General features: G+C 40.5%; 1 protein-coding gene across 2 annotated transcripts in view; it reads left to right on the plus strand.

Annotated features, from left to right (window-relative positions):
* Positions 1 to 931: 931 nt before the first annotated feature.
* Positions 932 to 24,464, plus strand: part of OSBPL8 (oxysterol binding protein like 8) — an 89,350-nt gene continuing 65,817 nt past the window's right edge. For both annotated transcript variants that reach the window (XM_071423381.1, XM_071423382.1), the window contains exon 1: positions 932 to 1,118. The gene's annotated coding sequence lies outside the window, so the exon portion shown is untranslated. The remainder of the gene's footprint in view (positions 1,119 to 24,464) is intronic.

Here is a 24,464-nt window from a genome sequence, read left to right on the forward strand (position 1 = left end):
AGATATCTTCAGAATGCACTGACAGTACTTTCCCTTGAAGTAAGTGAAGATGCTCTGCATTTAGCAACTGTTTTCAGCACTGTCAACTGGCAGGTGATAACAACGTGAGGTACATGCTGATCTCACTTGAAATACAGTAATATATGTAAGCTGCTCATGGTGGTTCTTATTATCGGAGATATGTGTTTAAAAAGTGAAGGAGAAGAGGAGGCTCGGGGTACCCTTATTGCTGACTCCAACTCCCTGAAAGGAGGCTGTAGCCAGGTGAGGGTCCGTCTCTCCTCCCAGGCAGCCAGCGACAAATCAAGAGGACACCGTCTTAAGCTGCAGCAGGAAAGGTTTAAGTTGGACATTAGGAGGGATTTCTTCATAGAAAGGGTGACTGGACAGGGGAGTGGGCTGGCCAGGGAGGCGGTGGAGCCACTGTCTGCCCATGGAAGTGTTTAAAACAAGACTGGATGTGGCACTTAGTGCCCTGCTCTAATTGACACGGTGGTGTTGGGTCATAGGTTGGATTCAATGATCTCAGAGGTCTTTTCCAACCTAATTAATTCTGTGAATCTGAGAAGTCATATTTTGAGGTGATAAAAAAAAGAAAAAAAAACCAATTCAGGGTTCCTGTTGTGATGGTAATCTGAGACGACGTCTTGCATGCTTCAGACCGCATTTTATTTCCGCTGTTACTACTTTTCCGCTGCCTGTTATCCCGTAACAGGGCAGGCTGGGTGATGTTACAGCTCGGTGCCACCCGAGCCCGTGCTTTCCCCGCATGCTGCGCAGGTCGCGGTTCCCGGCGGCGGGCCAGGGCCAGCTGGGCACAGACGGGATTTCCTTCGGAGGCTCCCGGGCCCCCCTCACACCGCGCCCGCCCGCCCGCGCGCAGCCCCGGGGGGCGGGGCCGCCGCCGCCTCCCGCGCCTGCGCGCGCGCCTCCCGCCGCGGCGGATGAGCGGATCAGGCGGCGACCGGGCGGGGCCGCGGCGGCCGCAGCGGGAGCGGGGCAGCGGGAGCGCTCCGTGCCGCGCGGGACAGCGCAGCCCGCGCCTGCAGGGGACGGCAGGGGAGCGCTCCCGGCCGGGCGCCCCTCCGCGCCTCCCGCCGGACCTGCTGCGGGCAGAGGTGAGGGCAGCGGCGGCTCCGGGGCAGCGCCACAGCGACCGCGGCTGCGGACGGGAGGCGGGGGGCGTGTGCCACGGTGACACCCGGGTCCCCGCCGGGGCCGCGCTGCCGAGCGTGCCGCCTCCCCCGGCTGCCGGGCGGGAGGGGATTGCTGGGAGCCGCCGGGGGTCTCCGGTAGCGCCGGGCCCGGTGGGTGTTGGCGGGCGCCGGCCGGGCTGGGTTCCGCGGGCCAGGCTGAGCGGGCTGCGGCAGCTCGGGCGGTGTCGGGCTGCCAGCACGGCCCCGCGGAGCCGGGCACCGCGGCCGGGGGCTCCGCACCACGGGCCGGCTGTTGCCATTGCCTTGCGGGCAGCCCGGGCTCGCCCGCCGCCGTTGCAACCGGTCGCGTTAAATGCAGTTAAAATGTATCTGCTGTGACTGCCGGTAACCTCCTTCCCCTCGCACTGGGAAAATAAGCCTGCGCTGCAGCCGTGCCCTGGGGAGCGAAACCTAGTTACTGTGCCCGGTCCCGCGGCGCTGCCAGCCGCGCTCCTGCATCTCTATTAGCAGGCCTTGCAAATGGCTCGCTCCCTAAAGAGCCTGGGCTCCAAGGGCGCCCTGCTCAGCGAACGCCGTGATCGTCCAGATGAGGTTCACGCGGTTGCTTGAAATAGTGGTGTTCCCAAATTGTGTGTTAGAGCAGTGCGCTGTGCAATTTGTCTCCTGAAAGGAGGAAAGCCATCAGTTCAGCGTGTCACTGTTTCTAACGTGTTTCGTGCCTCCACTGTCCAAAACAGAGTTCTTGGGACTGAGATCAGAATACCTTTTAAAAAGAGTTGATTTTCATCTGGCAACTTTCATAACTTCAGTCATTTCAACTTAATCATAGGAAATGTAAATCTATTTGATCGACCTAAGTGCAATCGGGACTCTGCTAATGCTCGTTAATTATCAACCTCAGTTTTGAAGTTTGGAAAAGACAGGAGATAGTACCCAATTGTTAGTCTACAGTGGGCATAATGGGCAGCAACAGAACTGTGTAAATAGCAGGGCTTCCCGCTTGTCTTTGTCAGGTCTGTTGAGTGAGAGTTTAGAGTTGATACAGTTCTGGTTTTCAATGATGTGGAAAATATGAGAAGAACATAGTTGCATTGTTGGCTATCAAGTAACTGTAGAAGGGACTGGGGAAATTTTCTGTGCGCTGTTTTGTTTTCGAATTCCCTGCAAACTTCTGAGATCACTTGTTGTTTTAGCTAAGTACTAGCTTTTAGTCAAAACTCCTGAGTTTTGAAGTAATTTGTTTTGTGATTATACAACTTTCCAAAACCTGGCCGTAGAGCCCTCCTTTCCAGATGCTGATTTGATGTGTCTACTTCAGAATTGAAACTAGTTGGGAAAAAAAGAGATGTGTGATTGTGGTCACTTGTGGACCCTTTGGCTCCTCTTTGTTTTCTTTTTTTTTATTCTAGAGTTGTGAAGATCTTAGAATCATTTAGTTTGGAAAAGACTCTAAAAATCATGTCGTAAGTAAACCAAATATTTCAAGGCTGATGTAGCTTAGACCTAGCAAGACAAAATCCTTTTTCTACTTTAATCATGGGTCATGGAAAAGAACTCCTTTTAAACACGCTGCTTTGTCAAATTAGTTAAAAAATGACTTTTTAGTAAAGGTCTGTCCAGCTCATATCTCTGCCCCAGAGTACCTCAAACTCTGTTCTATAAATGCTTGTGGATGTTTGTTAACTTTTACAATAGCAGGAATTTTCTGATGTTGCAGGAAACAATGCTGGACTCGTACACTTTTTATGGGGAGCTGAACTGAAACAGAAAGTCAGACTTCAGTCGTCCTGTTCTTTTAAGTAGTGGTTTGCTTGCTCCAAAGAGAAATAAGATGCAGAAACGAAAGGAAAATAATTTGGAGGGAAGGGAAGTTTACGGAAGATGGCTTATTTTTAGATTGTCTTTTCTTAAAATCTGTTAACGTGCTCGAGAAGGGTCTGAGGCGATGCAGCACTTACCCATTTTCTTTTGTCTGGTCTGCTGTTACACTTTCAAATAAATGGTTGTGCAGCTACCTAGTAAAGAAACTATGCATACTTTGTATTCTGTGAAGTTGTGTTCCAGCCTCCTCTCCGTCCAGTAAATCTTTGCATAGGACACTCAGCCAAGTTTTAATGAACTGTGTTGAGTCAATTATTAGGCTTTCATCTCTTCACTGATTACTGCTTTACCACCTCCCTCCCCAGTGCATTTCCCACAAACTCTGTTTCCTGAAGCATGCAGCAGAGTTTTCTAAAGGCCTTTTCTCCCTTCTCCCTTCCTGTGCTGTGTAATTCTTCTTGCTTTAGGCTGCCAGATAAGTTATCTCTTGGTCTCTTGGTCTTCTGCTTCAGAACAGAAAATAAATTTGTTGGAGAATTTACTTAATGTCGTATACTTAAAACTTCCTAATGCACCAAGCAATGTGGTTTGTTTTAGTTCTGTTAGTTTCTTTTTAATGAACATGCATCATGCATCTACATTACTCAAATTTATGATTAAACACAGAACAACAGCTTTTATTGTTCAACAAAACATAGAATTATGAGGGAAAACAAAAAAAAGAGACCTTCAGTGAAGAAATAGTGATAGTTGTAGAAAACAGCATGGTTTTACTCACAACATGTGTGGGTTTTTCTCCAGTCTATGCAATGTAATTAAAGTAGCATAAACACAGACATTGATGATCCTGTTCTCTGAACTGTGATGTGAACCTCTTGGTCAGGTAAATTGTGTTTCATAGTAGACTATGCTGTTAATGAAGATCTTGCTTCTACAGCAGATGTACAGTTGGGAAGCAGAGGAGCAGCGGCACAAAGCTTTTGGAGGGAGGTGTTTGTATAGTCACTGTTTTCACAGAAAGGGTGAAGCAGTGTGGTTCATTGCCTAGGCTGTTTTGGTGAATTGGTGTGGAAGTTAAAAATACTGCTTCTAAGTGGGAAATGATTCTTTAGTTGATTTCCTGAGTTAACTGCATTTACTGTGTCGTTTTCTTTTTCCCCCCTTTCAGTATTCTGATGTGGTCATAATGATGTTGAATTAGTTAATCTTTTCTGGTTTGTTAGACAGCAGTTATAATCATCTACTATTAGAACAGGTGGTTGATGGTAATAAAGTTCAGAAGTAAATGTTGTTCAAGACAGAAGAAATGATGGGCACAGTCTTGGTCTTTTGTTTTGTTTGAAAAAACCCAGCTGAACAAAAAACCCGACAGCGACAAAAAATGTTTTTCCCAATGCCTTTGATTCATTTTAGAGGACTGTCTCTGAAATTTTTTTGAGCAATTATTTTGCTGTTCTCCTGTCTTTTGGGTAAAGTTGATATTCTCTATGTTTAGCTTCAGCTGGTAAATAGTTCCCTTCCTTCCATCTGCTGCCTACGCCTCTCCCACCTCTCTGCAAAGTGGAGAATCATGCTCTGAGTTTAAAGCTGGAGCCATGTGAAGGGCTTTGTAAGGCTCTTGCTTCTCTTGAGAATGTGTGAACAAATACTGAGACAAGTGTGACTTGCACAAGTTGTCTAGGTGCTAGAAGGCCTAGTAACTAAAAACTAGAAAAGATGAGTTATTGACTTTGAAAAATACTTAATGGTATTGATAACTGGTAGAGGAGATCCATTGTTGCATCCTTGTGGACTAATTTGGACCTTGGACTTAAAGAATCTGCATTGATTTGGGTCCGTTTTTATAAATTAGCTTCTGATGAAGGAGGTAGTTTCTCTGCCTGAGAAACTCCCATCAGTTTTGATGCAGTAGAAGCAGCTCTGTGTAGCTTTGTCTTAAAACATATGCTTGTCCAGCTTGTGGGAACAGCAAATTGCATGCTTTTCTGGTGATTTGTCTCATTTTGGTAATTTCAGACCATGATGGTGCTTGTGATGGCTGACATTGGCTTTTAAAAGGAACGCCTGTATAGAGTGTTGAACGCTATAAATGCTGCAAGTGAAGTTGGGGAAGCAGTGCTCATAATAGGCCACTGATTAGTATCAGATATGTTAAAAGTATTTTATTCAGAGTGACTGGTTCTGGATTGTACACAGTTGAAATCTGGAGCAGTATTTTGCTATATTTGTTATAAAACAGTGTTTAATCCCATCTGTACTGTACAAGAAGGAAATCTGTTGCAGATGTAATGTGTGTAGTAGCATAAGAAGCTTCTTGAGAACAGCTAAAACTGTTTGACAGATGGTAGGAGGCATTTGGGAAGTCAGATTTTCACTTTGAGGAAATAGCTTGGACTTCTGGTGCTAGGAGAGGAATAAATAAACCTAATTTTCTTCACACTTTTAATTGTGGATGTGAGGTTTTATCTCAGCTTGTTCCCTCAGCACAGAGTACAGCACTTATCATTCATCCACTAAAAATGCTACATCTGTCTCTCAAGACGTTCTTGAGGTTACAGTGACTTTGACACCGTATGGGAATGTGTGTATCTGATCTTCCTTTTTTTTTTTTTTTCATTTAACCATTCATTCATCCATTTGAAAGAGTTCTCATTGCATCTGGGCTTGAGCTAGTTCATACACTATCTGTATGTTCAGTCATTTGCCAGTGCATTAATCCTGTCACCCAGTGTTTTGTTGCAGTACTGCAGAAGCTGTTAATATGACTATTGAGCTGAGATAAGGAAAAACAGCATGTTTCCTTCCAGAGTTATCTTTTTCTTGCCTGCAAACAGAAGCCATGGTATTTTGCAGGTTATTTCAAAAGACCAGTGAGTTTCTTTTGAATAGGCTTGGACTTGGAAGTGCAGGTATAATACTGGTTATTTAAACATGTGAAAAAAAATTATTTTATTGAGTGTTCTTGCTTAATTTAGGGAAGCATGTGTATTGTAGGGAGACTTTTTTTGGTTGACAGTTCTAGCTATTTAAGGAATTACACATGAGAAAATAAGTGGGGCTTTTTAGAATTCACATGTTTAAAGCCAATAATAGTCTTTAAGCAGGTGGTCTAGTAAACCAAGTTGGGTCCCTGACTGTGGCTTGGGTATTATTTATCTATTCTTAAGCATTCCCAAAGCTCAATAAATTAAAGGGTAGTTTTCACCTCTCATTCCACCTCAGAGTAATTAGTAACACCCATTAATGGTTTACATGACTCTTCAAGTAGCAGAAGCATCATTCCAAACCTGGCTTTGTCTCATGTGCAGTTGATCTTTTTCTTACTACCTAAGCGGGCCATGTCTCAGTGATTGGCATCTTTTTCCTCAAAAATGGTCTTTAGACGTTGTATTTGTTACAGATGATTTGGAGAGTTAAGACAATTTATTACTTACAACTGGATGGTGATACATAAAAAGAGAGCTATATTGTTGATACAAGATTTGTGAAAATAAATTATAGATTTAGTTGGTGTCAAGTTCATGAATTGTGAAAGATTCCCGCCTTTATTCTAAAGCTGAAATGTGATGTATTAAGATTCATGAAACACTTGGCCAGGAACACAGCAAGTTCATTTGCTTAAAGTTCCATGTGGATTTTTTTCTAATTACTTCTAAGACATGGTAGTAAAAAGCATCCTTTATGTGCAAAGTGAATACTTTCATTAGGTAAAGGATGGGTGGCATTTGTTTCAATACTGCATTGACCTAATTTTTAAGTTAATATATTCATATTTTGTGGTCCTGCAATCTTTGCAGGTTTTAAAAATTATTGTGTTAATGCTGTAAATATGTGAATCGATGCTTCTGAAATGGTGCTGAACTGAGAAACTCAAAACAGTAGTTTTCCCTGCTCTGGTTGCGCTGTAGTAGAAAAGATCACTTGGTATGGTGACAGATGTAAACTCTGTCCAGTACTAAGTAGCATATTTTTCCTTTATTCTTGCATATTTAGTTCTGATGTAAATAGCTGCTTATGGGTCACTGTTTTTTCTTTAAAGCAGGCCATATATTGTGGTTTGTTTCTGCAGGGCATGAAAATGCTGCAGAGTGTATGACTGGAGTTAGGGAAAAATACCGTTCACAGGCACATGAAGCTTTGAGAATAAATCCCAATTGCCACTCCCTGTGCAAGCTGTTCCTTCCAGTCTCGTCTCAGAGGTGGCTGCCCGAGAGCCCAGCGATGTGCATGGGGAGGGGTGGTTGAGAGGAGCAGGCTGGGGTGTTTGTTCTTTGTGTGGTGGGATGTGCTGGTGCTGCCAGGAGAGGAGGAGGCAGTTTATTTGCAGTGGAGGTTTTGGTGCAGCTTGTGAACCTTTGTGCTGCGTTAGTCAAATATTGTTCTTTAGCATGAAGAGATAGCTGGGATATTGTTTAGGCATTAAAGCAGTGGGTCTGCAGAAACTGCAGTTTGTTGTTTCTCAGCTCTGGGACTCACAGCAGCACCATACTGTACCAGGAGAGTGGGTTTGCTATTGTTCCTCACTGGAGAACTAGTCCAAGAGAAGGACTGAAACATGCTAGAGTTTCAGTCTGAAACTCAGAGTACGTAACAAATAGGAAAACAAATATTTAACATGGCTGTAGAAGGTCACTAGTCTCTTGCCCTGCATGACTTTACCTTTGTCTCATAGGAGCTCTGTTAGGAGGCTTTAGATGTAATCAGAGCTCTTGTGATATTTCTTTCAGTGCTTTTTCCAGTGGAAGGCAATCACAAGAACAAGTTTATTTGTGTCTCTGAACGGAACTGAGCCAGTTTAGATCTCCATTTAGAGTAGTGCAATTGATTACATAACGCAAGGAAAGTGTTTTGGTCTAAACAGAGATACTGTGGCAATGCATATAATGCAGTCTATGTTACTTGGGCCTGACTTTCTTATTAAGAGTGAACCACTTAGCTTTTTCTTCTCCCTCATCCCCACCCTCACACGTGGGGGGAGGGGGGTTCAGTTTGGAATTTTCCATTTTGTATGGAAATGAGGCAGCTCATCTTCTTGATGTAGGCATGTGTATGTTCTTAGGCAGTTTAACATTGGTGCATCTCCTGCTTTGTAGACAGGCACAGATAATCTTTGTGCTTCCTGTGTAGAACATGTCAGTCGTGCTGACTCCTTGCCACCTACACCATGGCTGCTGAACATGAAACTGCAGTTCTGTGCTGTATTGAACACTGGCTCCACAGAGTTACAACTGGGAGCTCAATTAGATGTAAATTGTAGGAGTGGTGCTAGGTGGAGATGGTGCTAACCCCCAGAGCTGCTTTGTTTCAAGCCTTGGTCATTTTCAGGTAAAGAGTACCTGTTAAGTCAACCAAGGGCTCTTTTTCCACTAATAGGTGGATGTATAATTTAATTTTTTGGTAGAAGCTGAATACTCTATTATGACTAATGCTAGGGCTGTCATTTTCCCACGTCTTGGAAGCTGCTGTACTGTACTTTTTGATGGACTATTGGACTTTAAAAAAAGGATATATATTTTAAGTACTTGAAACACAATGATTTTATTAATACATAGTCCATGCATAAATATGGAATAAAGTAGCCAAAGACATCAGGTTGTTACCTAAAGGAAGTATTAACTGTTCTAGTATACCAGTTCCAGAAATAGAGGAGTGAGTCTGAGTTGAAACATTAACAAGACGAAAATGACAAGACTTGGAAGTGGCACTTACATTGCCCCTAAAGACCATTCTAAGGGGCTATTGCTTCTTTTAGCAAGGAGTGTTTGAGTAATTATGAATGTGTTTAATCTAAGTCTAGAGGAAACAAAGTTTGTCTAGATACAGCGTTAAATACAAAAAATCTTAAAAAATATTTGTTGAAGATGTCAAATAACAGCTAGTGCAATTGGAGGAAAAATTGCAAATGAAAAGTTCTGTAGACTTGGGCCACAAATTGGCATCAGCTCAGTGTCAATTCATTGTTTCTAATAGCTTGTTCTCCTTCTGAACAATATTGGCACAGGGAGATGTTGTACACCAGCTAAACTTGATTAATAGCCTGCACTGTAAACCTGGGCCAAATGGAGGGAAAATTTGGCTTTGATTCATCTCAGTGGATTTGTTATGTGTACTATACAGCCACCACCCATTTATTCTGGGTATAGTATGCCAGACAATAAAATTTTGCAAAACGTGTTAAATATTGCTGGTATGACTGTACAGTTGAGTAACTGACTAGTTGAGTAACTAACTAGAAGATAATGCAGACATGTTCTTTTCTCTTAATGCTCCTTATTCTTAATGCCCTCTTTCCACTTTGGGAGACAAAAAGAGAGGTCTCTGCAACAGGAGAAGTCATTTAGGTCTCGTATTGGACAGGTAAAGTACAAGGTCTACAAAGAGAAATTTCCATATCTTTATTAGGTTTTAGACTTGCATATTTTCCAGCTCTCTGGATGGCTGATCATGATTGATTCTCTGAATAAGAAATCTGCTGCTCTCCTCTTTCCATTTCTTATGGGGGAACCTTACAATGCTGAATTGGCTTCTGATTTTTGTCCCTGCTAATATGCTTTTCCATTTCAAGCAATGTCACTAAATTTATGGTAATATGCAGTAGAGAGAAGGTAGGAGGGTTGAAGAATACTGTTAAATTGTTACCTGAAGTAGCAGATAGGATTAATCTAGTGTGACTGAACATCTGGCCATGCTTTGTAGCTGATGTCTAACATACTTAAAGTGCATGTCATGTGCACATTACTAATGGAAGAGTATGTTTTGTGAGTGAAGACCACTTGCATCACTTTCCTAACCTAATAGCAGCTGCTCTGCCAATGTTGAGGTGGCCTTTTTGCTTCTCTTCTATTTTTGTCTGTGTTAGTAGGATGGTGAGGGCCTCCTTCTGCTAGCTTTATTGAGGAAAAGACATCTGGGATTGCTGCTTTTTCATGTGAGATATGGCCTGTCTACTTTATATGCAGTTCCAGCTATATTATCTGTTCCAATTTCACTGGATACTTACCATCTGTCTTCTGCCTTGGTCTCCTACAAAAATCACCATTAAAGGGCTGAAGGGAATTTTCTGTCTGATTTCTTGTAGCTCTAGGCACCATCTGACTGACTGTGGCTTTAGCTGTTTTTCAGGAGATCACAGTTTTGGAAGAGGGCATGACAATTCCCTTATATTCTCTCCAGATGGATCAGCTGCTGTGGAGGACTACTTTGGAGGAGGATTTATCTTTTTCTTTTCCTTAAGTGATGTGCTTGCCCATGTTACTTAGACAGTGGTGTGTGCTGTCTGGATGTGATACAGGGCCTATGTAGAATCTGCTTTGTTGCAAGGACTTGCTGAACCTGTAGAATATAATTTGCATGTGTGCATGTATATATTTGCATAGGTAAGAGTGTCCTAGCAATACATGAGAAGGAGATAACCTCCTGTAAACTGTGAGCTGGCAATTCTCAGTGCAGGGCTCCCAGCTAGGTCTTCAGCCTAACACAGCAGCTGTGACCTGCAGTCTTTCATTTTATTTGCAAATTCCTTTAGAAAAAAAAAAAAAGTTTTTGGTATAGGTAAGTCAAGCAAGTTTGCTTCTCTGTATTGCAGACTTTGAAAGTATCTCTGCTTCAGTTAGTGTCTAAAAAAATACAAATTGAATCTGCACAATACATGAAAAGTTACAATTCTAACACTAAGGGTCTTGCTGGGCTGTCTGTTATGATCTCTCAGAGGCTGGAAGATTTATGTTACAACACAAATTTCCTCTGCTGAAATCACAATTCTGTAATTTTGCATCAGTAATTAAAATGTAGTCTTTGTGCAGAGAAGCCAATAAGCTAACATTTGGATCTTGTTTTGTACACAGAATTAAGGACCCCACTCTAAGCTACCTGTAAAGATTTACTGCTTGCTGTTATTAAAAACATTACCTTGATTCTAGCTTGGAAACAGGATTGTAGTTAACTGTTACAAACCTGTGCTGCCTTGAAAATGCTCAGGATAAGCCTTAATGCAAACAGCTACATTAAAGGTCCTGGGAAAGAAAGTCACCAGAGGAAAGCATGGATTTGAGGCCTGTGAAACTGGCAAGCAGAAAGCATTTCCCCTACTGAAATGACAATTCCATTTATTTAAATAGTGCACAAAATTACTGAGCGTAAGCAGAATTTTTAAGATGCAATTAAGACCTCTTTATTCAACAAGAATAAATGTTCTTCCTTCATGAGAATTGGTCTCCTTTGATAAAAAAAAAGTCTGCTAGGCAAAGGAGCACTGAGCAGAAGGCTTAAAGGTTCTAATCAAGGTAGAATGCAATGAGCTGCCCTATAAAGTGAAGGAGAAGCTGGTGAGAAATAAACCTGAGTGTACAGATGGATCTGTACCATGGCAGCTACTTTAATTAAATATTAACTATATCCACTTACTGTCAGTGCTTCAAAGAACACCGCTCAATATTCCTCTCCATGCACTAACCAGAATATTTTTCTTTGAAGCTCAATAATCAGGTTTTTTTCAGTGTCATCAGCTCTGTTTGGCTGTCAGCTTGGAGCAGGGAAACATACTTTCTTCTTAACTGAACTAGGAACTGGTGTAAGGAAATGAGGCCTGTGGTCTGAGAGGGCGTGGTTTTTGTTGGTTTTGCTTGGCTTTCTTTTTAAATTTGTAGAAGACCTCTGCTCTGATCACTGTCAGATCTCATTACAAGTTGTGCTACTTTGGTGTTCAGAGACCTTGTTGAATTAAAACAAGCTTTTGGACTTTCCCCCTGTTTTTGGCTTTTAAATAGCCATATATTTATATATAAATATCTGTCTTCAGTAGACTTAAAAAGTTTCCTTGTATATCTTATTGTTGATTTCTACCTTATTCCTAAACAGAGCTTGATTTATGTCAAAAAGAAGATTAAATGTCTGGTAGATGGTGGTGATTTTTCAAGCGTACCAAATCGATAATTGCATGTTGTACCATTTATTGAGTAGAAATATTTATTTTTTGTTACTAATTGACAGAAAAGAACTTCAATACAGATTTTAGCTTTTTATTTTACCAATTATCGAATTGTATTTCATCCTTCTTTATGAAATGAAGAAAAACTGGACTTTTTTGCTTATCTTAAGTAATTTTCCTTTGTGATTGATAGATTGTTTTTGTAAATATAACCTACTTATGAACAGGACTTGTGTTATCTCTTAATGTAAATATACTGAAATAACCTCCATCTTATTAATTGCCATATTAGCAGCATAGATGGAATTGAGGCATGAACAGGATAAGGCAAAAGTCAACATTGAGCTGTACTGTTTCAGTTGCTGTAATCTGTGAATGCTTCAAATTATCACCTGTAGGCTTTCATTCAAAAAGAGAAGAAATTATTTATCTTTACATCCTACATAGATTAAATATTTGCCAGGAGGAATCTCTGACAAATATAATGCAGATGTAGCTTTGCCTGTCTTCCTGCATTTTCATGCTTTTGTTTCCTTACATGCATTTATTTCTGAACTCTGTTCCTTAATTATTCTGGATAATAATTTGTGGACTACTTCTTCCTCTTATTGCAGGTACAGGAATTCATTATGCATCTGAAATAATTACCAGCATGACATTTCTCATGCTGAGAACAGTTAAAAATCATATCTTCCTGTCTTCTTCACCAGAACTTGTAACAGTATATTATGCATCAGGCTGATGAAGATCCAGCAGAAAGATTAAATGGCTTAGTCTGCTTGTGGAAGAAGAAACCAGTAATTTTTCTGTACCAACGTGGACACTTGGTACTGCTGTGTAGCAACAGGAGGCTCAGGCTTCTCAAACTGCTGGCTCTTTTGGGTTTAATTTTAAACTTCAGGAAGCTAAGGCTTGTTGCATTTTAAGAAAACAGTGTTAAGTGTTACTTCACTGTGTATTGTTCTTAAGAACTATAGACAATGAGTTTAATTTGTTTTTCCTTTTAATTCTGTACGTGGAATATTGTCTGGCAGTTGACCGTTTGTGAATATAATATGTAAAAAAGCATTTATGCTGGCAGCCCAGGAAAAGGAAAGGGAAATTAGAGGGAGAGAGACCTGGTGTTGGTTTGAATGTATAGTGATCAAAAGTGATGGCTGAAACATGTCTGCAGTATTGCACGTAAGTTTCAACTGTGATTCATTGTAGGCATTTTGTAGACATTTCTGTAGGTTTAAAAAATGTATTAGTTTCCAGTGTTAGCTAACAATTTCATTTAAACATTTTGGTGTTTTTCTGGTGGTATGGTTTGGTTGGGGTTTTTTGACTGTAAGTTTCTTGTAAGTGATCAAAACATAAACTGCTTGCTTAGCAGATATTTCTGTCTTACAAAGGCAGATTTTAAGAAGCTTGGGTTGTCTTTCTTGCCAAATGAGTAGCATCTGTTGTGATTCATTTGGCTTTAAGGTGTTGGGGGAAATGTTGTGGAAGCAAGCTCTTGGCTCATAGAATAATTTTCTGAATATAGTTTAGTGCCTTCATAGAGATGGTGTTTATGTTGCACCTCTGCCTGTCACCATTTGGATGGAGGGAAGGAAGGAAGGAAGGGATGTGGGGCATTTTTGGTGTTTTTTCATTTCTTGTTGTTTTTGTCAGGGAGCAGATGGTGTTTTAATGACTTGTAACTTGCTATAGCTGACCACCTGCAATCTGCACAGCATGTTCTGCAGCAGGGCAGCCCAGACAGGGGAAATTGTGGAGGAGGGAAAAGTAATCGCTAAACAAGTTTCATGGGAAGTCTTAGAAAAGGACCTGAGTGAAGGAAGGTGTGCATATGTTATCAGGGTTTTACCTTTCAGTCTGAAAGCTCCCACTGAATCCTCACTCCCTTCTCCAGTGTCAAGGGTCCCAAGAGTTGAGTGGTGAGGGAGAAGAAAGGATGAGGCTTTTTTATTACCACTCACAGGTATGATGGGTACAATTTTCCAACCCTGCTTAGCATCTGTCCTCTTCCTGTGACACAATGCTGCTGTTGCCATCAGTACTGAACAAAAGCCCACTTGAGCTCTGGCAGCCTTAGTTGCCATCCTGTTTCAGGGTCATGTTTGCTTGAAATTTGTTCTGTGATTTAAAAAAAATACATTTATCTCCGTATTTGTCTTACTGTAGTCCTCTTTTAGGTGATTTCCCTGTGTCATTAACTGTTTTGGTTATAATTGTCTGACTCTTCTCAACATCTTTTCTCCATCCCAGCTTTATTCTGTGTCCATGAGAGTTTTGTCTTTAGCCTCACACACCTCTCTCCTTTCATTTAAACAAATAGCAGCATATTTGTTTTTTCTTCTTTGCTGCTGTCCTGGCTGTCTTAGCAATTCAGAAACCTGGCAGCCTTCTGTGTTCTTGTGCTTTGCTTTAATTTCTCTGGAGAAAAATACAGGTGTTCAGTGATGGAAGCTTGCATGATGCATGAATATTTTATAGTTGTGAAATTTTAAATGTCTGTACTTGAATCCCATGCATGACAGACTTTGCTGCTTACCTTGCAAAGATCATGCTATTGTAACAGTGTGGGAGAAGCTGCAGTTAAGGTGCCTATGTCAGTGTCTCCTCCCTCCTCAAACAAATTACTGCAAGCATAAGCTATAAAGCAAAATTAGTAACACTCCACTCCTCCCAATACTGAGTCCTGGGAGGTTGTTATCAGCATAAGTTTATTTGCTCTGACCAGCACTTGTAGGAGCCCTACTGCTGATACTCTGGTGGAATGCAGGGGTATCAGTGTGCTCTCCATGACAGCCTTGGACTTTGTTTCCTGACTTAATGAGGATGACATAGGTGTCTTGGCTTCTGTTCCTCCTTCATCATCACTGTTTCTGGTGTCTCATGCATCTTCTAGTTGCCAGCAAATGTTTTGCTGAGTAGCAAAGACAGTAATTTTGATCTTCAGCAGGCTGTCCTTCCTAATAAGGAATAGAAATGCCAGACTCCTATGGATTCTGATTTGTGAGCATTACAAAGACAAGCTGGCACGCTTGGTGTCCTGGGAGCTGGTGTTATGTCCTTTGCTTGAGATGCATAATGAGGCTGACAGCTAGGAGATGGATTTTATCTGGGGGAGCATTGAAATTGCTGTTGAGGTGGTTCCTAAAGCTACTGACTTGCTAGTGATGGAGTAATTTTTCTGCCCATAATGAAGTGGATAGAAGCCATGATGGTCATATGGGATTTGCACAGTTTGCCCTTCAGTCTGCTTCTGGCATGTGTGGGAGAAGACATAAGAGTTGTAGCATACTTTGCTTTTTTCAACTCCTGCTAAAATTGTGGGAAGAGAGAGAATTGGAAGTCAAAGCAATATATATATTTGGATTCATGTTACTTATGTTTTCCAGGAATGAGTGGTAGTTCATTCCTGTGAAGCTCATGCCCTGCATGCCATGATGTGAACAGTCAGCTTCCAGACAAAAGTGACTGCTTTTGGGGGGTTCTGTGTGGAAAATGTGTTGCTGACAGACTAGACCTATATTTTAGCATGAAATTGAGATGTTTTCTGTGCAGGCAATTACTTTCTGAAAGTGCCTCAATTTCAAGTCAAGTGAAAGTCCAGGCAATCCAGATGTACACCTGCACTAGAACAGCACTTGCTATTCTGAAATATGAGGCTACTATGGAAAACTTGATTTTTCTTCTGGTAATCTGAAACAAAATGTCAGAGTGTGCTCAAATCCCATACATGGGAGCAGTTTATTGTGGATCTGTGTTTTAAGGATGATCTCACCTGTGATAATTTAACATTTTTGTTTAACTGACATTATGGTTCATTTCTTTAGGCATCTGAGAAGGTTGCTTTTCAGATTAAAGCAGTTTGTATACTTCCTTACCATGTGTGGTATGTTGTGGAAATGCCTGAAGATTCTTGGAGCACCCTTGGAGTGTATTCCCTGCAGGCAGTCCTTAGCCTCAGGTTAGGGCAGGGCGGTGAGCTCTGTGAAATGCTGCCATCTACAGCACTGTCAAGGGCAACTGAGCAGCCTCCAGAGAGCTCCCTGGAAGTTAAAAGACATGAAATGTGACATGGACATGATTCTGACTTTCTGCCACTTCATAAAGGACCTGTTTTCAAAATGAAGAGCAAATTTAAGCTTGTTGAAATAATGGAACAGATGCCTGGTAGGCAGATATATTGTGTATATTTAAAAATAAATTCTAAAAATGGGGAAGAAAAAGTAATTAATGCCACTCTGAACTCCAATAGTGAATGAAGTTACACTAAAATATAACACTGGAATATATCACTGGAAACAAAATTTTGATGTTAAAACTGAGTGGTAACTATAAAATGGTGCTCATCAGCTCAGATTCACTAGAAAATCAGAAATCACTTTACCTGCTTTTTCTTCTGTTGAATAAAGTTATGAGAAGAAACATGATCATCACAGAGTCACATGCATCTGAATTTCATAGCAAGTAGGCATGATTTTTTTTTTTTTTTTTTTTGTAAGAGGAAATATCTATGAGGTAGGAAAGAAGAAGTTAGAAAGAAAAATGAGAATTCCAGCTCTTCCTGCCAGTCTAGTTGTTCTACTAATTTCAAAATGGCAGACATAGGAAAAAGCAGGTTGGGTGACATAAATTATAAGTAGATTTCCTTGTCAGTAGGCAATCTAAAAGGCAGAATGAATGAGAGAGAAGCTAAGCTCTTTGAATAGGTACTGTACTGTACTGTACAGTTACTATCTGTTGTTAAAGATAGCATGAAAAGGCAAAATCAAACTTCATAGCTCACCTAGATCATCTTTATCTTTTTTCTCAGGAGCTATTTTTCCTGTTAAACCTTCAATTTTGCCTTCATAAACCTTAAATGTTACAGGATATTTGTGAAGAATTTTTCAGTTCTTGTTAAAATGTAATTTATTTATTTACTAAAACAGCTAACAGATCCTTGAAGGTGTATAAGGAGACAATTGTGCTGTGCTTTTTTTTTGATTGAATGCTATTCTCCAGTCCCAAAGTAGACAGACTGCTTAGCATTTTAATTGGTTTTCAAGATGAATTCAGGTTTAATGTTCAAGGCCAAAGACAGGGTTAGAAGGTTAATTATACTTATCAACATTTGGGAACAGTCAATTCTCATTGTATGTGAAGTGTTGGCATAGTGCTTTTCTCTTGGGGGAAATTGCTTATTACTTCATGTTCTAACTGGAAAGTTTGTGTGCTTATCTTGGTTAGGTAGTTGGCTCAGTTAGTTGAAATTTTGGTGCTTATAAATGGCTTTGAAATATCTAGCTGGCTATTAACTTTTAATCTGGATTTTATTAAGTTAATAGCAGTCCTAGAGTTACAAGCCCTAATTTCATATTGCATATCTGTTGCAGACAATTTAGATACAAAAAAGCTGAAGTTGAATTTCACAGACTTTTTAGAAGCTGTCAGGGATGGAGTGTAAAACGTGCCACTGTATTAAGAACTACTGGCATATGGTGTGCTTTCTCAGGTTGTGATCATCAACAAGAGATGCTGATTCTTCTCTGAATTCTGTTGAGGGCTACAAAATGAAGGAATGAAATCCTTTCTCATGTGAAAGATTATGTATGCCAAGCTGGTTTTTAGATTAGAGGCTATGCATGTTTGTTGCTGTCATTAAAATCAGTACTACTTGGGCTTTAGCTTTACAATTTTGGAAAAAAGAATCCCAAACCAATACATTTTCACTTTCCTACATGTTCATGATAAGATTTCTTGGACAAATCATAGTTTTTAAAAGTTAAAGACTCTACTTGTAGCTACACTGTACCTGCTGAAGTTGACTGGTTTGTATCTGTGACAGCTGTTTTTGGATAATTAGTAATGGATTGAAAGTGCTGGGCACAGGGCTCCTCCAGTTGCCCCTTTTACCATTGCACATGGTTGGAAGCGTGTGCTGGCACTTACAGCTGCTCCTGCAGGGAGTCTGAATGGGTACCTGCACTTTTCTTCCTTCTGTCACCTCAGTGCAGTGTATCAGAGAGGGAAGGTGCCCCAGCAGCACGCTCTTACACTCTGGTAGGTTGGGACATGCATTTTTGTCCAGTTACAGCTTCTGAGCTATTGCTGTCTGGCTCCATTTACTTTGTGAAGCATGGAAATTAGTGCTCAGTTCTTTTCCTACACATTAGACTTGGAAATACACGTGTAAGCTGCCTTCAGGGGAATAAAATGTGTAACATTATACATAGAGGTGTAGTTGACTGCTTTGGCAGAGATACAGGGTATTGAATTGCTTTATGCTAATGTTACCTTGGTAGTTAAGCTTGTGTTATCTTGGTGTTGTGTGTGATTTTAAATATGAAAGTAAATGATAAAATGCTCTTAACTGATAATTCTTGTCAGTTTGGGGGACAATATTGGAATGTTCTAATCCTGTGAAAGGCAAGGATGTAGGTTTTTTACTTTAAAAAAAGAAATACATTCCCTCTTGGAACTATTCTTTCCCTTATTTATCATCAAAATAGCAATTTAAATTGTTTGAGCTTGCATCCCTCCTTCCCAGCATTTGTGTCTGTCTTTTGCATTCCTGAACTATGTCATGGCTCTTGCCCCTTTATTGCCTCCTTTAACGAGCTGACTTTTGAGGGGCTGGATAGAGGATGGTGAGGAGGCAGGATTCAAATTTCCTATCACACAGTCCTATGGGATTGCACAGCTGAGAGGATTGTATTCACTTTGAATCAGGTACTCAAGCTATCTGATGGCCCCATTAAACCATTTTAGGGGAAAGAGAATTCCCAGTACTTGAGTAGACTGGATGGAAGAGTAGGAGCAGGTTCCTTGTCCATTAAATATTTGTTTAGCCTTGAACAGCATAATGCTTTGCTTAGGATGTAATTTTTTTCTCTCTTTGTTTTCTTCTCCAAAGCATTTCAAAGAATTTCCAAGGAAGTGTCAAGACTTTGTTTTCCTGTCTGTGCTTACCACCACTCCCTGGTTGTCAAGGAACAGAACCCTTGATCCCAACCATGGCACATTCTTAATTGATGGAAGCAGAAAAAATAGAATCTTTTCTATTGGTCCCTGAAGCAGAACATTAAAATTGCCCTCATAATATGTGGTTCTTGCTATAAAAAGTCTTGGTGGCTCCTTGCGGTACTGGGAGCAAAAAGCATTCTGCTCTTCAGAAATGGGATAGTTTGGTGAACAAATATGTTTAATTTCTGTTCTTGAGGCCTGGCTGTAATGTTTGAAAGGCTTGAATTCTATTTTCATCTCTGTCAAGAATAATTTTTTGTTTGTTTGTTTGTTGTTTGTTTGTTGCAAATAGTGTGAGTAGTGGCTGACTTACATTAGGCAGTGATATTGACCTGATTTCTGAGGGCTGTGAATTGCAGATAAGTTGTCACTTGATGATGCTTGTGATTCGTCCACAGCTGTTTGTTGTGGCTGGCCAGGTGCTTCTCAGTGCCCAAAGAAATGTACACAGGAGCTTGTAATTGATTAAATAGAAATGGGTAGGTAAACAAGAGCTTTACTGTTAGGTCACTAGCCAAGTCTGCAATGCAATAATACTGTACAGTTCCTGTGGATATATTGTTTATGTATCATTGGTTCATCCTATTAAATTAAAAGCTATGCAAGATTGTTGCAGCAGTTCCAAATCAAAGTTGATCAGCAGTTACTCAGTAGCTTCAGAAGACAAGCTTGGATATTTGGTGCTAAAAGCACTAGTTCTTGTTAAGCCTTGTATGAAGTCTATTTGTAATATTTTTCTCCTGTATTTAAAAAACCCCACAGAACAACAGTGAGAAACCTCCCAAAAAACTCCCACTTTCCTCCCTAGAATCCTCACAAAAACCTTACAAACCATAAACAAACATAAATAAAAAACCAAGCCTGCGGAAAAACCTATGAAAGATCCTGAATTGTGATCAAGTAGAACAATACTTATATCTAAAAAGCAAAGTTGGGTTCATCAGCTTGTTTTACTTTAGTGTTAGAGTGAAAAAAAACCAAACTTGGCATAACCAATGGAAATCTAAATTAGACTTTCTAAAGCTTTTTAATAAAACATGATGTGTAAACCAGATACTATTGCTGCCTGTTTGAACCTGCTGCTGCTTTAAGTTAGGATTTCTAGGGTTTTTCGTATTGTAGTAGGCTACTCTGACCTTTTGTTCTTAAATTCTTGTACAGATATCTTGTATCTTGAACTTGTATAAGCTACCTTGTAGCACTTGCCAAAAGAAATTTAAATAAAGGCCATTTATTATGTCATCAACTCTGTTTTATTATGAAGAAGAGACACTGCTGCTAAAATCAGAAAATTAAGTTGTACATTAGAATAAACATAAGGTTCCTGTTTGAAATATCTGCATTTAAGCCTGCAGAAAGCCCATTTTTTAGAAACCTCCCACACAACATAACTGTATTCCAGCCAACACAGCTCAACTGAAACTTGTTTGTCTGGGTTAAGACTTCTTTCATATTTTTATTCTTGGAACTTGAGGTGTTTTTTGTTTTATTTATTTCAGGTTAGAGCAGAAGTTAGGATTATAGTTACTCTCTTAACTGGGTTCCTGTGAAGTGTATTCATGATGCTCATTCTAGAGGTAATCTCAGTTCTTGCTTTGCTGAAACAACCATTGGCATACAGAAAAGTGATTCTGTACTGGTAGGTCTTTGGAAGATCTGACACTTAAGGTGTCCTTTCAATAACTATAAGAATTCAAAAGAGGCCCTAAGGTTTCTTTCACCCTTGAGAATAAGTTGGGCATTTTTTTCAGTTCTCAGTGGTGGCAAAATACATAGTGTGAAGGAACGACTAAAAACCTAGTAGAATTGCCATTAGAAAATTGGTCTTTGCACTGGCTCAGTTTTGGAAGTATATTATTCATTTAATGGAAAATCTTATGGCTTCATTTAGGAAGTTGGCTGCAATAGCACCTGATCTGGCAGTGAGCTGTCTGTGTGTTGGTGCCTCTTTGTCCAAGCAAAATCACTGCAGTTCTGAGATACAGAAACTTTAGGGTAGTTTAAGCTCACATTGTTACTTTATTTGTAGTAGGTGAGAACTACTCTCCTAGTCACATATAGCTCATCTAGCAGTTGATAATTCATTGATCTGTAATAGTATGATTACTTGCAGTGGTTTATAAATACTCTCAGAATAGCTTTCTGAAACTTCATTCCTTATGGAGTAAATTGTATTCTTAAGCTGCAGATGAGACTTAAAATATTTCTGTATCTATGATTGGCTATATCTAAAATGTTTAGATACATCATTTGATGTCCTAAAGTAGACTTTTAAGATCTTCTTATTGAGGCTTTTTCAGTACAATTAATTAATTCTTATATTCTTAAAATGTTTTTCATAGTCTTGTGTTTTGTTTTGGAAAGTTCCATGCAGAAGACATCCAGGTCTGTTTGCTCTCACAGGAGGACAACTCATTCCATTTTGGCATCAGCATCAGAAGGATTTGTTCTGCCACTTATCCATCTTGTCTGTGGAAACATCTCTGCTGACTCATCTTACTTTTTCATTTCAGAAAAACCTCTATAGCAACATTGCTTTTCCTTTTGCCTTGTCATGATTCCCTTCATTTTCTGAAGTAGTTTGCAGTTGGTGTTTGGGCAGTCTGTAGCTGTAACACAGTGCATGCTTACCCAGGCTGTTTTGTTTTGGTTGGAGTGGAGGTGAGTGAAGAGGTGTCCCTCAGCTGTTCCTCACCCCTGCTGTGCCAGGCCTGTAGAAGTCCCACGACCTAGCCCAGTTTAAATGATTCACATCTTGTGAGTGTCTGTTTAAAATAATTTGCAGTAGTGGGGATTCCTCTTGACAGAAGAGGGTTAGGGAGCACCTGCATAGACAGGTCCACAGGCAGTTCAGAAAAACCTCAGCCACAGTGGGGAAAGAGGTGGTAAGGACCAGGTGTGGAGGACTGGTAATCTCCTAATCCCTTCCAGCTGTCTCTAGCAGAGTGTGTCACACTGCCCCTTCATACAGCTGCCAGTATGGGAGATGACAAAGAGTACCGTGTGACAGACTATTATTAGTAACTTTACAGATGTGGGAGAAAATCAGAGGGGGGAGTTCTGAAAGGAATATGGTTTGCCATGTCTCTAACCATTTAGTTTTAGTCCATCTTTTTTTCTTCAAAATCAAGACTGTTGTTAGTCAATTTAACCTTGTATGATTGTGTATGATGCCCACTTACTTCTATTTTGCTGGTTAGTAGTGTAGCAAAGTAACAAAAAAAGTATGTAAAAATACAGTGCTAGATTTGGTGTTGTAAGGTTTGAATAAATCTTCTTTGCCTACTTCACAATGAAACAAACAAAAAAAAATCTGAATATTTTATGAAGCTTCATAGGTTCTCTCTTGAATGAACAAAATCAATGGTTTATTGCCTCTCTATTTTTATGCTCCAAAGTTAGACTGAGCCCTCGGTAAAAATGGCTTGTGGAGGTGAAGTGTATAATGCTGTAGGTAACTAGACACCTTTAAGTGAAGAAATAGACATTTTTACCATTAAGACCAGCAACTCATTTGAGTCATGGGAACAGTCTTGCAGATTCTTTATCATGAAGACCTGGATAAGTTTGGGAGCTTTGAAGTGTATTTCAGTGGCAAAGGGCTCCAGAACCCTAGGAACTCAAGCTTTTAGAGAGAATGTTGGGATTTAGTACCTGGATGTGACTCTTACCATATTTTCTGTACGCCTTCATTTTTCAGGACAAGTTTGTTTGTGGAACCCAGTTTATGGTAGTATTTATTGAAGTTGCAGTGGGTACTCAGAAGTTTGTTGTGCTTTCCTTGGCCTTCATTGCCAGCTAACTCTCTCAAAAGATAGCTGAGATATCTGGACTGTGCCAGGTTTTTTCCAGATGAGAGATGTTTTCAAGTCCTGTTCTTAAACATTTCAGCTTTCCTGCGTTTTTTTGGTGGTTTGGTGTTTGATGTTTTTTTCCTTCTGAAAACAGCAATACAGAAGCAGAGGAAACAGCTTGCTCTGCATGTGGACTGTTTATTCAGGAAATGAGGAGGCAGGTGATGAAACTCAGGGTGGAAGGAAGTGTTTCATTAAGGGTAGATTTGGTGGGTGATAGCATTAAGTGATCACAGTGTACCTGGGGAACTTGAGGCAGTTGTTGATTCTGGTTTGTTTACATTTGCAGCAGACTTTTGAGTATTCAAATATTGCAATTCAGAGTTAATGTAACTATGTAGTCTGCCATCTATGCCTTCTATATAATTACCGGTTTTGTCAAGTTCTCCTGTTTGGACTGACTTCACAGTAGTAGGAATTGAACCTAGAGATTTTCTCAGCTCTCAGATTTCTCTTTTAAAATTGCAGAATACAACCAGTTCCTAATTCTTCCAAGTTGTTCTTTGTCAAGAACGTTAGTTTGAGAGTTGAGAAGAACTTGTGATTTCTTTGCTTACCAGATCTTTTACTGTTTTTTTTTGACCCTGTTGCCTCTCCTCCATTTTTACTAGTAACTTTGCTTCAGTTCCTGCTTTCTTGGAACTGATCTCAAGAAACACAGGGTACTTGGCATGCAGTGGCACTGTGTCATGTGCAAGAAGCTGGCCTGATCTGTAGCTTGATAATGAAGTGTACTTGGTGTGCAGACTTGTTAGCTGAGAAAGATGATCTGTGGCCTTGTGCTACAACCACAGAAGGCTTCTCTTCCTCTGGTGCCCTGTATTCAAAGAGCCTTGAGAGTAAGACATGCTTCCTCAATTACCTTCTGTGCTATTGCTGCTCCCCCACTGCCTGGAGCAAAGTGAAAGTGCCTTCAGCAGCCATAGGACAGCCTGAAAGACACATAGATTCTTTGAGAGCCTCTGTTTGATCACCCTTGTTAGATTTTGGGTACAGATTTCCTGTAATCTCTTGAAACTGATCCTATACCTCTTAGGAGTTGTAGGTAGCTATAACTGTTATAGTTAAATCTTAATATCTAGGAAACTTGTTCTTTTTGGTTTGTTTTAGCACTTAGATGCCTTAGTCAAGAGGGTTACCTTAAGCTTCCTTGTGGACCTTATAGAATTGCTTACCTGGAGTTCACCCGGTTATCCTGACAGATGGCTGAACAGGAGTCAGTAACTTGCCCTTGCCATAAAGTAGATGCATGGTGCTCCTGAATGCTTTAGAGAAAGCACTGCCAGCAGATTGAGAGTAGCAATCCTTCCTCTCTGCTCAGCACTGTTGAGTTCACATCTGAGCTCTTGGGTAGTTCAGGGCTCCAGAGTACAGGGGGGAATGTGGATGCGCTGGAGAGATCCAGTGAAGGGCTGTGAAGATGATCAAAGGCCTGGATCATCTCTTGTGTGAGGAAAGGCTGGAGGAGCTGGGTCTGTTTAGCCTGGAGAAGAGAAGGCTCAGGGCTAACTCATCAATGTGTATAAATACCTGAAGGGAGGGTATAAAAGTGACAGATACACGTTCTTTCCAGTGGTGCTCACTGATGATACAAGAGGCAGTGGGCACGAACAGAAACACAGTGAGTTCCATCCCAGCATCAGGAACACTTTTTGACCTGGAAGGGCGACCAGGCACTGGCACAGGTCGGCCAGGGTGTTTGCG

The sequence above is a fragment of the Agelaius tricolor genome, unplaced genomic scaffold (genome assembly GCF_023055355.1).
Source record: "Agelaius tricolor isolate 1412-34295 unplaced genomic scaffold, bAgeTri1.0.p SCAF_3, whole genome shotgun sequence".
Taxonomy (NCBI): domain Eukaryota; kingdom Metazoa; phylum Chordata; class Aves; order Passeriformes; family Icteridae; genus Agelaius; species Agelaius tricolor.